The sequence below is a fragment of the Salmo salar genome, chromosome ssa22 (assembly GCF_905237065.1).
Source record: "Salmo salar chromosome ssa22, Ssal_v3.1, whole genome shotgun sequence".
NCBI lineage: Eukaryota > Metazoa > Chordata > Actinopteri > Salmoniformes > Salmonidae > Salmo > Salmo salar.
The window spans coordinates 9,980,030-9,991,666 of record NC_059463.1 but is presented as its reverse complement, the minus strand read 5'-3'; positions in this window follow the sequence as shown (position 1 = coordinate 9,991,666).

The window sequence follows — 11,637 nt, the reverse complement described above, 5'->3', positions numbered from 1 at the left end:
CACAAATTTGTTTACATCCCTGTTAGTGAGTATTTCTCTATTGCCAAGATAATCCATCCACCTGACAGGTGTGGCATATCAAGAAGCTGATTAAACAGCATGATCATTTTACAGGTGCACCTTGTGCAGGGGGCAATAAAAGGCCACTCTAAAATGTGCAATTGTGTCACACAACACAATGCCACATATGTCTGAAGTTTTGAGGGAGAGTGCAATTGGCATGTGTCCACCAGAGTTACTGCCAGAGAATTGAATGTTCAATTCTCTACCATAAGCCATCTCCAACATCGTTTTAGAGAATTTGGCAGTACATCCAACCGGCTTCACAACTGCAGACCACGTGTAACCACGCCAGCCCAGGACCACATCTGGCTTCATCACCTCGAGGATCGTGTGAGACCAGCCACCCAGACAGCTGATGAAACTGAGGCATATTTCTGTCTGTAATAAAGCCCTTTTGTGGGGAAAAACTCCTTCTGATTGGTTGGGCCTGGCTCCCCAGTGGTCGGGCCTATGCCCTCCCATGCCCACCCATGGCTGCACCCCTGCCCAGTCATGTGATATCCATAGATTAGGGCCTAATTGATGTATTTAAATTGACTGATTTCCTATATGAACTGTAACTCAGTAAAATCTGTAAGGAGTGACGCTGGAGAGAAGCAGGTACGGGGAGTCAAACATTTAATAAGGAACAGACATAGAAGACAGGAACAGCATCCGAACACAGGTAACATGGACATATGACAATCAATCCCGAAGCAGGGAACAGAGCTTGGGAACAGACAGATATAGGGAAGGTAATGACACAAGTAATTGAGTCCACATGAGTCCAATGATCACTAATGCGCGTGACGGGGGGAAGGCAGGTGTGCGTACTGATGGTGGCTTGAGGGTGTAATGCTGGTGATCCTGGCACCCTCGAACGCCAGGGGGAGGAAAAGCGGGAGCAGGCGTGACAAAAATCGTTATAATTTGTGTTTATTTTTCTGTACATTTTAATTTAAAAAGAATTACGCATGAAAGGTCAAACTGAAATGAATCAATCTCCACAAATATCAAAAATGAAATATCATCATGGCTGCCTCTCTCCTGCATGAAGTTAACACATGCAGTACACCCTCAAGGCATAAGATGCTATCATTTCATCAGAAATGATAGCAGAAACAAAGTCTTAACACATGGAACACACCTTCATGACCCATAATCACTGTGATGAAGTTAAAGACATCTAAGCTGAAAGCACTCAAATTTGCCAGCTAGTTTGCCAAGGGTGGTTTCTCTTTTTTTGACTGGTGGCACATCCATTGCTACCTTGCTGACCCTATGCTGAAGACTAAGACAGTGATTGAGCAAGTAATTCTGTAGCTAGCAAGTATTCTTTGCTTCAAAACATTCACTATTAGATTTTCACACAGACAGCATTAGCTAGTTAGATATAACCTGACACAACTAAATATGAATAAATGGTAGTTGTAGAGCTAACTAGCTACAAGCCAGGAGAACATTTATAGATGCTCACGTTCATTCTAACGTATCAAAGTTTATCATTTAGTATGATATGTTACCTTTGGTATGGTTACATAAGACAGATGGTTACCTAAGGCAAAAATGAAAGTAGGGCAGTTGGTTGGGATGGATGGGTAGGTATATATTGCAAATGTCTAGCAACCCAAAGGTTACGAGTTGGAATCTCCTCATGGGCAACTTAAGCATTTTAGAAACTTTTCAACGACTTACAACTTTTTATCTACTTTGAAACTACTTAGCATGTTAGCTAACCCTTCCCCTAACCCAAATCTTAACTATTTTATCTAACCCTTCCCCTAACCCTTTAACCTAACTAGTGATGTACCAATATGACATTTTTGGCCGATACCAATATCGGATATTTTAGCGGCCTTTCAAGCATTCTAGTACAGTTAAATAGTTAACACACACACATGGACGCAGTGGTCTAAGTCACTGCATCTCAGTGCAAGAGGTGTCGCTACAGTCCCTGGTTCTAATCCAGGCTGTATCACATCTGGCCGTGATTGGGAGTCCCATAGGGCAGCACACAATTGGCCCAGCGTCGTCCGGGGTAGGCTGTCATTGTAAATAAGAATTTGTTCTTAAAACTGACTTGCCTGGTAAAATAAAGGTTACACACACACACACACACACACACACACACACACACACACACACACACACACACACACACACACACACCACTGACCAAAAAGTTATTTTGTTGGCATTTACGTATATCCTCATGACCAAAAAAAACATAATCAAAACCTACTTCTTTCACTTACTTGCTGTGCTGTTTCATTGTTCATTTGTTCAGTCGTTTCATTCTCAACAAGGATTTCTATGGAATGCCGTTTGGGTCTTTGCGTGTCAAAAAATATACTGTTTGACGTGTCAAATAACACTATTTGACGTGCCAAGCTTGTTGACCAACCAGGACCTAAATATGACTGCACGTCACATAACAATTTAACACGTTCATAAATTTTTTAAGTAGTTATTACACAGTAGTTATCACACACTATCACTTACAGTAGTTATCACACACTATCACTCATATGTCACAACGATTCATTGATACGTATGCTATGACGCTGGTAAAGTTGTCTCATGCACCTACAGTGCTGGTCATAAAAAAAATCTAGCTAGCTCATGGATGCAAACAATGTTCTTCCCCAAAAACATAGCAAAAGGGCAAAATCTGTTTCATTAGCTATAGTTCGCTAGCTAACTATATAGCTAGGTGTCATTATCTAAAATAACCCTAATTTATAAGACAGTTCTTATTTGATTAATGGTGGTCGAACCCATCTATGTGAAGCTAACCACAATAAGGATTAGCTACAATAGTGGACTTTGTGGTTAGCCTTCAAAATAAAAGTATGGCATAATTCAACTATTTGTATTCATTTGCATCACTGTCAATTACATACTTTTTGAAGGCAAACCGCAAATTCCACTATTGTGCCTAATCTTTATTGTGGCTAGCTCACAACAAAAAAACAGGTCTGGTCGAGCATCACTAGCCAGGTGAAGCTAGCTGGCTGCTTATAATGTCAGCTTTGGGCAACAGGGTTAAGTAACTGGCTAGCTATTATTTTCATGAACTGAACTTCAATTTCCATAGGTGAACATCAAGTGGAAACCTAGCTAATACTTACTCACAAGGATTCCTAAATCATTGCTAAAAATAATGTAAATGACTGTAGTTTCTACTGGTCATTGTTTTCAGGCTGGTTGTATTGGTGCTAGCTACGTACCAAGCTAAAGCTAGCTACCCCAGCAGTTGCGGTCGAACAAATTATGCTTTATTACCAACGCGGTATTGTAAACACATCGTTCGTGGCAGGTGTTTGCTTGTTTGAAGACTTTTCTGTACAGCTTTGACAGTCTTTTTTGACACACAAACACCCAAACAGTGTTCCATAGTATGTATGTTGTGAAGCTAATAGCAGTGACTCTATTACTGTGTAACTCAGGTAGGGCAACATCTGAAAAATAGCACACTTGGTAGTGTGTACCCGTGCGTAACCAATCGGCGAAAGCCAACATCACCCACGACACAAAATGGTTGATTGTCAAGGGCAATGAATTCCATTATCTTGGCATTAATGGATTTCGCCTTTGAGTTGTCTTGCTGAAATTTTCTTACTCATTCAAATGACTGCTCCACTTGTTGATTGTGCGATCCACACAGCAGACATTGTGGGCTAGGTTAGAAATGCTCTGTTGCACATGTAGCGCAAAATTACATCATGTACCTACGTTATATACAGTAGGAAGTTTACATAAACTTAGGTTGGCGTCAATAAAACTCGTTTTTCAATCACTCCACAAATTTCTTGTCAAAAAACTATAGTTTTGACAAGTCGGTTAGGACATCTACTTTGTGCATGACACAAGTCATTTTTCCAACAATTGTTTACAGACAGATTATTTCACTTATAATTCACTGTGTCACAATTCCAGTGGGTCAGAAGTTTACGTACACTAAGGTGACTGTGCCTGGAAAAATCCAGAAAATTATGTCATGGCTTTAGAAGCTTCTGATAGGCTAATTGACATCATTTGAGTCAATTGGAGGTGTACCTGTAAATGTATTTCAAGGCCTACCTTCAAACTCAGTGCCTCTTTGCTTGACATCATGGGAAAATTAAAAGAAATCAGCCAAGACCTCAGAAAAAACACCATGGGACCACATAGCCATCATACCGCTCAGGAAGGAGACACATTCTGTCTCCTAGAGATGAACGTACTTTGGTGCGAAAAGTGCAAATCAATCCCAGAACAACAGCAAAGGACCTTGTGAAGATGCTGGAGGAAACAGGTGCAAAAGTATCTATATCCACAGTAAAACGAGTCCAATATGGACATAACCTGAAAGGCCACTCAGCAAGGAAGAAGCCACTGCTCCAAAACCGCCATAAAAAAGCCAGACTATGGTTTGCAACTGCACATGGGGACAAAAATCATACTTTTTGGAGAAATGTCCTCTGGTCTGATGAAACAAAAATAGAACTATTTAGCCATAATGACCATCGTAATGTTTGGAGGAAAAAGGGGGAGGCTTGCAAGCAGAAGAACACCATCCCAACCGTGAAGCACAGGGATGGCAGCATCATTTTGTGGGGTGCTTTTCTGCAGGAGGGACAGGTGCATTTCACAAAATAGATGGCATCATGAGGGAGGAAAATTATGTGGATATATTGAAGCAACATCTCAAGACATCAGTCAGGAAGTTAAAGCTTGGTCGTGAGTTGTGATCCTAATTTAAGACAGGGACTTTTTACTAGGATTAAATGTCAGGAATTGTGAAAAACTGAGTTTAAATGTATTTGGCTAAGTTGTATGTAAACTTCCAACTTCAACTATAGGTATGCACGTCAGCTTTGACGTCAGTTTTGCACATCGGCGTTAAACTAGACATCCAATATATCATGCATCCCTAAACCTAACTCTTAAACATAACCCTTGCCATAACCCCTAACCCTAATCCCAAGCCTAGCTAACGTTAGCAACTTAGCCACCTAGGAAGAATTCATAATCATAACATATTGTGCGTTTTGCAAATTCGTACATATAATACAAATTGTAATTTGTAACATGGTGATGGACATCCACAAATTAATACATACCATAGGACACAAAATATCATATTAATGTGTGTTCTGATTTACTTACAGAATAATACAAAATGCTGTGAGACAAGGTTGGAAAGTGAGAACAAAGCAGTCAGTGGGGGCAGGGGAAGTGACTCACTTTCCAGCAGTGGAGGCCTTTAAAAAACATTTTTTTTACCCACTTCGTACATTTGGGGAGACATGTCCCCCCCTGTCCCCCTGGCTCCTACGCCCATGATCATAGAGTATTAACTTCTTAAATCATCCACCAATGTTGATTGCATTAAAAAACAGTTTTATCAGTATGATGAATGAGCAGGCTATAATTACCCTTTATTTATTACAAAACGTTCATGGGGGCCTACGGCCTTATCTGTCCTTTTTAACAAATTATGCAGTTCACCCTGCACTCCTTGCCAAATCTGTTTTGTTGAGTAATAGAGGAAAAGATGTATGTTTACTTTTAGAAGTTGTCAAATGGCTCCCGGGACTGCATGCGGAAACGTGTTGAAAGTTACCTATGTCTTTGAGAAAACAGCCCGCCAGTTTCATTAGTTTAGTTTGGCCCTGAGCAGAGCCTCATCAACTGTAATCAAGATTTGTAGGTGCACACACTAGTCTTCACTGTGCTCTACAGAACAGCAGCTCCAGCCAAGTGACATCAGCACTAGCTGCTGAAAGAGAGTCAGAGTCCAAGTCCATTTCTTTCGCATCCTAAATTAAAGCTTCATGACAACACAGGCCCATATATCACACACAACCCAAATACGTAGCCCACCCTAACGCATGTAATCTACGATGAACTGCTTACTGGTTACGTTGGCTCATCCCTAATCTTATTTATTTCATAAATTCAACACCATATGAATCATACCACACTGATGTAATCCCATAATCGCTACATATTCCGGTTCTGGTCACACTGTACTGCGGCCTAGGAGGCTGCTTTAGAGTTGGGTGGTGGGTCTGTCTTTGGTTGAACCATGTGCTTATTACTTACCTGTCTGTCCGATCCAACTTCAGCCCACTGCAGCGCTGCATAGCAGCAAGCTCAGGGTCCGTGCCAGTGAGAGGTCCCTGGGGCAGATTTATAGGGGAGTTTAGTGTATTATATACGTGACCTTCCGGGGCGTGCATGGCAAGGCTCCCAGGCTAGGTTCATGGTCTATTAACACACTCCCTGTCCGGGTGAGATTACCGGGCTGGCGGCAGAGGATTAACACATAAAAACCCTTATCTAGTGAGTCAACTGTCAAGAATGCGTCCCTCGCCGAGTTTTTGTCAGACGCAGGAGGCGGAGGTTCTGTCTGTCTGTTGCTGTAGAGAGGATGAACCGAAGATGGATACAAAGATAGTGTCTGCTCAGTTATAGGCCAACCATTTTCACACTCTCATGTTCACACAAACCGTATCATGCTGGCTCAGATTTTTTGTCTTTTCTAGTATAGTTTCCAGCAACTGTGGTGAATGTGAAACCAGGCTCAGTAGTGTAATAAGGTATTATTCTCCCAGCCATTCAGAGACTTATTAGCCTGGCCCCAGATCCATATTAAACCAACACATCTCACTATTGTTGTATTGCCTAGGAATTGGCTAAAGCACTTAGATCGGGGACCAGGCTTGTGGCTAAGCCTATATGCCCTAGTTTGTCTACCCCAAGGTAGACAGCTTACCCTCTCCTCTCCAGCTTCTGACCTCTGACCACCAGCGTTGACCATCTAGGCCAGCCAGCTCCAGCGTTCTTTGGTTTAGTTGAGGTGACACCAAGTATATACAATACATCAAAAGGATGTATCAAAGGGACTTGGGTCCCACATCACTCTATTCAGTCTTCAAGTGCAGGAACACACCAAACGATCATCTCTATATATGTTATCAGGCATCCCAACCAGAAGAATGAGGGCCAACCAGAGAGAATCAACTCCAAACCAGGGATTGAAACCGGTTCAGGGAACAGAACAGAAAAAAAACATAATTTTTCGATGAACAGAATCAGAACCGAGAACGAAAGTGATCTATACTGTTCCGGAACAGAACCTTTATTTTAAAAGAACAGAAACTGGTTCATGTTATTTTATATTCTAGGCATTTTTTTCCAGTCCCACAAAAAACGCAACCAGGTGCCTATGCAAAGCTCTCACTCTGAAACGTATTCCTGTGCCTGCCTGCCAGCCAGCTGAAAATCTTATCCAGTGTGTGCGTAGGCTACCTGCCCTTTCCCCCTCCGAAGCAAAGTCTAGTAGCCTACTGACGTTACAAGCGTGATTGAGAAATTAGGGAGAGAGATTTGTAATTAGAGAAGAATGGATTAACCTTTTCAATGCTAGTTAAGGATACTATAGGTAGCATGTTTCACATTGGATTTATTAACTTCAAAAAGGTAAGACGTGTTTTTATTTTAATTCTGGTGCCGCTTTGCACACACAAGCTTGTTAGCTAGCTAGTTGGTCCAACGTTAAGCCAACTCTCTGAAGTTCAAAGACATTCAAAGTTCCTTCACAGAAGCTGCTCCTCTGTAGGTATAATTATGTGGGCCTGATTCAGATAATGAATGTCATAACAACAAGATGCCCAGTGCTTCAAGCCAAGCCTCCTCCTCCACCCTCTGTTGCTCTCTGCCCCACTCACAAAATTTCAGTCGCACCTTGCGCCTTACACTCATTTGTCTAATGCATGTAAATAGCTTGCCCGCTCCATAGCAAGCTACTCTATCCACATTGATTGGTGAAGCAATTTAATGTTGAGCTAAAATGTTAAAAATAAAAATTGATTTAAGAGGTTTCAAATGGAACAGAAAGGAACGATATAAACCGTTACATTTTTTGGGTCAAACCTGTTCAGAACTTTTTTTAATCTGTTAATAAAGTTCTGAATCTTAATCTGTTCCAACCCCTGCTCTAAAAATGAAATTCTCTCAGTGTAGCTTTGAGAGTATACTGTAGCTACTGCCATCTGGGGGTATGTAGTGTGAAGTTGGATTTTGCCCGTAATGCTTATCCAATCCTTTCAGAACTACACAAGAACCTAGGGGATAAGGGTTGTTTCAAACCCCACCACTTTTGTGTTGCAAATACTAACCCTAACCCAAGCGCCACGCTCCAGCCCAATGAGTTATGGGAATCACTCTCTATAAGTCTCTGTGTATCTCTCCTGACAAAGACAAAGTGGCTGTTTGTGTATCTTCATAGTGGGATCGATGAGAGTGTTTTGTCCCTGCTGTTGTTGTCATTGCCCCTGAGTCTGAGGAACATTCACCAGCAGTTTGTTGGTTCAAACACAAACATCATCATTAGTAACTTTCACAAACCCCTGGAGCTAATACAACTTCAATAAGTGGCCAACTTCCTCAGCCTCAAATTGCACGTATAAATGTAAATATAACAGTTGAACAACCCCTAGTCTAGTGTTAGGAAATGGACTCTATCTTTCACAGTGTTGGGGAAAGGGAATATTGGAGTGGGCCATAATGTCAAAGCTGGTTCGCATCCTACCACCAAATACAGCGAAACAGTTAGGGCATATAATATAGGTGGGTGTCTCTATAAACCAGGGTACGTACTAGTGAGCATTTCTGGAGCTATTACAAAGGCATTAATAATTATTAGATTTTTTTTTCATGTGAATACATTACAATATAAAAGGGGAACATACAGTACCAGTCAAAAGTGTGGACACACCTACTCATTCAATTTTCTTTATTTTTACTATTTTCTTCATTGTAGAATAATAGTGAACACATCAAAACTATGAAATAACACATATGGAATCATGTAGTAACCAAAATGGTGTGAAACAAATCAAAATATATTTTAGATTTAAGATTCTTCAAAGTAGCCACCCTTTGCCTTGATGACAGCTTTGCACACTCTTGGCATTCTCTCAACCAGCTTCATGAGGTAATCACCTGGATTGCATTTCAATTAACAGGTGTGCCTTGTTAAAAGTCAATTTGTGGCATTTCTTTCCTTAATGCGTTTGAGCCAAACAGTTGGGTTGTGACAAGGTAGTGGTGCTATACAGAAGATTTGGTAAAATACCAAGTCCATATTATGGCAAGAACAGCTCAAATAAGCAAAGAGAAACAACAGTCCATCATTATTTTAAGACATGGTCAGTCAATCCGGAAAACTTCAAGAACTTTGAAAGTTTCTTCAAGTGCAGTCGCAAAAAACATCAAGCGCTATGATGAAACTGGCTCTCATGAGGATCGCCACAGGATAGGAAGACCCTGAGTTACCTCTGCTGCAGAGGATAATTTCATTAGAGTTACCAGCCTCAGAAATTGCAGCCCAGTTCAAGTAACAGACACATCTCAACATCAACTGTTCAGAGGAGACTGCGTGAATCAGGCCTTCATGGACGAATTGCTGCAAAGAAAACACTACTAAAGGGCATCAATAAGAAGAAGAGGGTATGAATAGCAAGGGTATGAATAGTAGACATGTAAATAAATCCTTTCACTGTTTACAGCAGGTCTTCACCTACCCAGACCTGTCTGATAAGCCTGATAGGGTTCCGTGGATGTGTCCAGCTTACACCTGTGCAAATCTCTGTGTGTATAGCAATGGAATGAAACATCCAACCAATGCCTCAAGTGTCGTGCTGTCGGTCAACCACACACCTGAGGTGGTTTGGGGTCCTGTCCAGAAACAGCCCCTACTGTAGCTCCTACCCCTAGACACTTGTGGAGATCTGAGAGAATTGGACAGGTCTAAGCAATACCGCCAAAATTCAACCAAGCCGATCAGAGAGTAAGGTGGAGCTCTCACCATGTCACCACCCATCAATCCCTCTAAGATCTCCACAAGTGCCTATTCTCTTGGCAGTAGAGGCTAGGGGTTGTTTCTGGAAAGGCCATGGGTATTATGATAGCTCAGTAAATCAGTCAGTCTGGCACTGTCAAAAAAATGTAATAGCTGTCAAATACTTGCTTCCCCTGTCCTTGGGAGAATCTCAACTGCATTTTCTTGATTCGTTGCATGCTCTCTCCTCGTATCATTCTCAAAACCCATTGGATGAGAATGTCAGAGTTCCCTCCCCTCTCACCTTCTTATCCAATGGGTTTTGAGGAGGCGGCGAAGAGAGCGGATGTGAGGAATGAAGGAAATGCAATTGAGATTCTCCCCTTGTATACTCCATTCATCACCTCCTTCTCAAAACACATTGGAGGAGAGGAGGAAAGGTTCCTCCCCTCGGGCTCCAATGCACTTTCAAGGAGAGGCAAGGAGCAGAGGAAACAAGGACAGAGGAAGCAAGAATCAAATCAAATGTTATTTGTCACATGCGCAGAATACAACAGGTGTAGACCTTACCGTGAAATGCTTACTTACAAGCCTTTAACCTAACAATGCAGTTTTAAGAAAATATTACTAAATAAACTAAAGTTACAAATTAAAAAAGTAACAATAAAGTAACAATAATGAGGCTATATACATGGGGTACCGACCGAGTCAATTTGTGGGGGTACAGATTATTCGCGATAATATGTACCTGTAGGTAGGGGTAAAGTGACTATGAATAGATAATAAACAGCAAGTTGCAGCAGTGTAAAAACAAGGGGGGGGTCAATGCAAATAGTTCAGCAAAATAATTGTTCAGCAGTCTTATGGCTTGGGGGTAGAAGCTGTTAAGGAGCCTTTTGGACCTAGACTTGGCGCTCCGGTACCGCTTGCCATGCAGTAGCAGAGAGAACAGTCTATGACTTGGGTGACTGGAGTCTTTGACACATTTTTGGGCCTTCCTCTGACACTGCCTAGTACAGTATATAGGTCCAGGATGGCAGGAAGCTTGGCCCCAGTGATGTACTGGGCCGTACGCACTACCCTCTGTAGCACCTTACGGTCGGATGCCGAGTAGCTGCCATACCAGGCAGTGATGCAATCGGTCAGGATGCTCTCGATGGTGCAGCTGTATAACTTTTTGAGGATCTGGGGACCCATGCCAAGTCTTTTCAGTCTCCTGAGGCGGAAAAGGCATTGTCGTGCCCTCTTCACGACATTCTTGGTGTGTTTGGACCATGAGTTTGTTGGTGATGTGAACACCAAGGAACTTGAAGCTCCCGACCTGATCCACAACAGCCCCGTTGATGTAAATGGGGGCTTGCTCGGCCCTCCTTTTCAAGTAGTCCACAATCATCTCCTTTGTTTTGCTCACGTTGAGGGAGAGGTTGTTGTCCTGGCACCACAGTCCCAGTTCTCTGACCTCCTCCCTATAGGCTGTCTCATCATTGTCGGGGATCAGGCCTACCACTGCTGTGTTGTCAGCCAACGTAATGATGGTGTTGGAGTCATGTTTGGTCATGCAGTGGTTAAACAGAGCATACAGGGGTACTAAGCACGCACCCCTGAGAGGCCCCCGTGTTGAGGATCAGCGTGGCAGATGTGTTGCCTACGCTCACCACCTGGGGCGTTCAGTAAGGAAGTCCAGGATCCAGTTGCAGAGGTAGGTGTTCAGTCCCAGGGACATTAGCTTAGTGATGAGCTTGGAAGGCACTATGGTGCTGAAC